Raw genomic sequence first — 5,654 nt, forward strand, 5'->3', positions numbered from 1 at the left:
CTTCCAAAGATAAACTCGGTTACATTAAGTCCACATTTAGTGCTTTTAGTAAAAGTACTTTTAAAGAGTAGCCATTTATGTTTAAGTAATCAATTTAAGAAATATTTTGATAATATTTGACTAACAATTTATATTTGGCTAAGATTATAAAAATAAAAGCTACTTTTTCAACTTCTAAAAAGCTTCTTCAAAATACGTATTTTCACTACTAGAAAACTGCCAAAAATCGTTCACGAAAACCGACCGAAATCGATCGAAAATATAAAAAAATCGACCAATTTCGACCGATTTTAATTCGTCATAACAATAGTGGTCGCTAAGTTGCGGCGACCGAAGATGGTCGCAATTTTCCGACCGAAGTCAGTCGGTTAATTCAACCTTTGGTTGACCACTTTAACTGATAACTTTTGTTGGAAAAATAAATATATCGACCAAAATCGGTCGGTATTATTTAAATTATTATTTTATTTATTTTTCAAAATAGCGACCGGTTTCGATCGGAAATATAATTATATGATAATTTTGTATTTTTTTTTAAAATTTAACAGACCGACTGAAATCAGTCGGAATAATTAAAAAATAAATTAAAAAAATGTTATTTTCACAATGAAATTATCGACCGAAGTCGGTCAGAAATGATGAATTTTTGGGTTTTAATATGAGAATTCCGACCGAAATCGGTCGGTTTTCTGAGTAAAAACCAGGCAGAATATGCTTGTTTTTAAGCTACACCACCTGCCAATTACAACCAATAACCATCCTATAATGGCAGCATTACATTGGTGCCATCAATCACAATTAACCAACAACAACAATAATTAACTAACAACAACTACAACAACAACGCTAATAACAACCACAACAACGCTAATAACAACCACAACAACAATACAAATGTTTAATAACAAAGTTATATCAACAATACAATCATCATTCAAAACTATTCCAACTAAATATTCATAAGTTCAAGACTTTGTTTAACATACACACCATTCAATGAGTATTTTGTATTGCATCATCTCCATCTTCACTGCTAGAAACTTCATCGTCGGCATGGTTCGAAGGATCACGACGAGAAGGATTAGTATATGAGGAAGGCTCACGAGACCGGGGAATGGGAAATGTACCACGAGCAAGAAGATTGGCCAACTGACCTTGAATGAGATTAAATTGTTGGTCCATCTTTTCTAGCTGAACTTTATCTCTCTTTTTTTCTCTAGCCTTTGTCTCTTCAAGCTCCGCTGTCAGCTTTGCGATCTTCTTCTCCATAGACGAGATAGTCGACCTATCAATTGCCTCGCCTTGGGCAGAAGCCCCCATACCTTGCAATCCAGCCCTGTAGAGCCAAAATGATCTCTACGGAAGGCCGTATGTTATCCCCTTTTTAGGATCACCAACAACATCCAACCATATCTTTTGCGCTTCTTCGTCTAAAACGGGTGGTCGCTCGCCTTGCTCATTCGGTGGCAAGCTCTAAGTGTACTCCTCCACACTAATCTTGTAGCGACCCTTTATTTAGAAGATAAAAAATTATTAACTATATAATATTATAAACATTAATTTCAAGTTATAGTAGTTATGAAACTTACATATATAGTCTCCGCCTGGTCCTTGATCCATCTAGTTGGATATGTCGGTGCCTTCTTCTTCCGGATGTGAGTCTCCATGAAGAACTCATCATGAGTCATCTTCCTCCCATATTTTTTTTCTTACAAATATAATAAAACATGTTAACTAAATTAAAATATATAAATATAGTTTGATAAAAATAGAATTAAAATTTTTAAGGAATTACCAGTAGTCTCCTCGCAGTCCTCAAGCTCCTTGCACCCACACAGTGGAAATAGCCACCCTTTTCAGATGTTTGGGCCTTCTTTCCTTGTTCACTCTTCTTCTCGAACTTCTTAGTGGTCCATTGCCTCAACATATTCTCCCATTTGTGCGGTAGAACCCATGAAGGCTTCTTGCTCTTCTTACGAGCAGAATAGAGGGAATCAGATAGTCTCTTATGGCATTTGAACTCAAAATTTGTAAGAACGGCACCGTTATGCCGGTCCTCCTAGGCACACTTACTCTGCAAATGAAGTGTGTAACATTAGATGAAAATATTATTAATATAATACTTAAATAGATAAAAATTATATTAAAACCTGAAATTGGTTGAAAATTTGCCCCACGAGATCCGGTGAAAAGTCACTCCAAATCGCATAGGGTGCATCATACAATTGACCAAGAACTTCAGTGATTATATTTGTAGTCCGATGATTAGGTGTGAACCTGCAACATAGCAATTACATTAAATAAACAAGACTAGCTATTTTAATTCAGTAAAAACAAAGAAGTAATAAATAAATCTTACCCATTGTCCCCAGGCCTGATGATCATCAAATGATAACGATCATACCACACTTCCTCTGGATCATCTTCCTCCGATGAATCTGAAGCGTGCATAGAAAGGGAGGCATCTGGCTCAACGCTACTATCCCGAAGGCGGAGTCTAGAAATTCTAGGAGACAAACTTCGTGGAGAGGGAGATGGGGTCGCTAATGAAGATGGTTGCAATCCACACCCCAATCTAGACCCCTGCTGTGATCCAGACCACTGCTGCGATTCGACTGGCTGAAATCTAGATGGATGCGATCCAGCTGGTGATGAAGCAAATTGAGCAGATGACGGGCTATCATGACCCAAAATCCTAACCTGTCGTGATGGCGCCTATATCAATACTAGGCAAGCCGACAACCTCAATAAACCACAATTTCTTCTAAGTTTGAAAACATAATATTTGAATTCCATAGAAAATCTCACAAACTACTGACATAAAATACATTCCCAAAATTCGGTGTCACTGAGTACATGAGCATATAAATGATAACAAAGTCTGACTAATAAAAATTATCTGAAAATATAGAACATTACAATAACTGAAAGGAAGAGAGTCAAGGTCAGCAGATGCCAAGCAGCTACCTTGATAGTCTCCAGCTGGTAATACTCTGAGATCTAACAGTCGTCGTATCCGGAAGCACCTGGATCTGCACATGAGGTGCATGGTGTAATTCCCAACATAAGAAAGTAGGCATTCTTTCAAGTTCGACATTTAAGGCAAACACAGTAATTTCATGTCAAGTTCAACTGAAATAGAAGATAATATCTCTCATAAATTTCCAAAACAATGATATATGACAACTGTAGTACAACAATAATGAAATCAATGCATCCTCTCAGAGCAACATTCATTTAATCCTCTAACTCGCTCAGCACTCGTCACTCGCACTCAGTAGGTACCTGCACTCACTGGGGGGAGGGGGGGGTGTACAGACTCCGGAGGGGCTCCTTCAGCCCAAGCACATGGATAACTCACGTGTTGCACGGATAACTCATGTGCTATAGTATAATATCTGGATACGCACAGACAACTCACGTGCTATAGTATCAATATCTCATAACAGACCCTCGCCCCCACTCAGTCATATATCTCTCTAGTTTCTCAGGCTCTGAGAAATCATGAAAATCAGCCTCAACAAAAATGATATAATGTATCAACAAGGAACAATGGAGACTGAGATAAAATAAACAAGTAAACTGTGACTGAGTACAAAACAACAATTTAGTAGATAATTCAACATGTACACGATCTCTGTGTGTCCCTACAGTGCCAACACATAATCTAAACATGATTTGTGGTTCAATTTCTCTACTACGTGGAGAATGTATAGATAATAACAGATTATTCAACTACACAGTTCCATGGAATTTGACCAAGTCACAATTCCTACGGTGCATGCCCACACGCATGTCACCTAGCATGTGCGTCACCTTAAAACAGGTCACATAACACATAATCCGGGGTTTCATACCCTCAGAAGAAATTTTAGAGCTGTTACTTACCTCAAACCGTGTAACTCTTTACTCTGCTATGCCTTGCCTCACGAATTGGCCTCTGAAAGCCTCGTATCTAGTTACAATTAATTCAATTCAGTCAATACAAATTATTGAAATTAATTCCATGTGAAAATACTAATTTACCAACAAAATCCAAAATTTAACTCAAAAATCGCCCATGGGACCCTTGCCTCGGAACCCGACAAAAGTTACGAAATATGAGCGCCCATTCAACCACGAGTCCAACCATACCAAATTTACCAAATTCCGACATTAACTCAACCTCCAAATCTCAAATCTTATTTTCAAATCCTGAGACCCCAAATCCCTAAATTTCGTCTCAAAAACATGTAATCTAGCCAAAATACTCAATGATAATTCAATATTATTGACTAACAATGATCACAAGGGACTTATCTCAAGTTTTCCCGTGAATTCTCGCTCAAACATCGCCTCAACCCGTGTTCTTTCACCCAAAAATGTTGAAATGAGCTATAAAAACAAAACTGCTCAATAAAAACACTAATCTAGTCGTTAAAAGTCTATTTCCCGTCACTAAAAGTTCATTTCCCGTCAGTACAGGTTCACACTAGAACCTGCACCAATAATTTATTTATTCACTAAAAAAGCTCTAACTCCATCATATGAACTCGGAATTCGACGATTCTTGTTCATATGAGTCACAAATAATAATACGAACCTAGTTGTTAAGTCGAAACTCAATTCGGAGATCATTTTCTAAATGCGGTACCAATTTTGCTCGTTAAATAATTAACTCATATTTCGCGCTAATTACCCAATTATAACTTAATGAAATTAGACCAAACATTCCAGATCATTCCTATAATTTATTAACAAACTCCCGAAAGTCTCGAAATCGAATTTCAATCTCTAGAACTAAAAATGGACCTTTGGATCTGTAACGACCTGACCGATCGTTTTGAGCATTTACACTCCTTTCAACTATTTGAAGTCTTGAATAATTTCCTACGAGGTATTATGACTTGTGTGAATTGTTGGTTTTGGTTTTAAGGTATTTCAGAGTTATCTTGGAAGCTTAAGTTGAAATAGTTGATCGGATATTGACTTATGTGTAAACAACCTCGGAATTTAATTCTGATGATTCCAATAGCTCTGTATGATGATTTTGGACTTAGGATTGTGTCCGGAAAATTATTTGGAGGTCCGTAGTGGAATTAGGCTTGAAATACCGAAAGTTAAATTTTGAGAAGTTTGACCGGGGGGTTGAATTTTTGATATCGATGTCGGAATCCGATTTTGGAAATTGAAATAGCTTTGTTATGTCATTTATGACTTGTGTGCAAAATGTGAAGTCATTCTGGATTGATTTAATGTATTTTGGCACAAGATATAGAATTTGAAAGTTCAAAGTTCATTAGGCTTGAATTGGGGCATGATTCGTAATTTTAGTATTGTTTGATGTGATTCGAGGGTTCAACTAAGTTCGTATGATGTTTTAGGACTTGTTAGTATATTTGGTTGAGGTCCCGAGGGGCTCGGGTGAGTTTCGGGGTAATTTCGGACAATTTCTAGGCCATTCTTAGTTGCTGGTTTTTGGCCACAGAGGTATGCATCATGATCGCGGACAAATGGTCGCGATCGCGAAGAGCAATTTTGCTGTTTGGGCACTGTGAATCGCGATCGCGGAAGCCTTTTCGCGATCGCGTAGAGGAAAATCCTGTTGCACTGACCCGACTTTGGAAACTTATATCTCACAATCTATAAGGAATTTGGAGATGATCCAAAAAATG

The sequence above is a fragment of the Nicotiana tomentosiformis genome, chromosome 5, assembly GCF_000390325.3.
Source record: "Nicotiana tomentosiformis chromosome 5, ASM39032v3, whole genome shotgun sequence".
Taxonomy (NCBI): domain Eukaryota; kingdom Viridiplantae; phylum Streptophyta; class Magnoliopsida; order Solanales; family Solanaceae; genus Nicotiana; species Nicotiana tomentosiformis.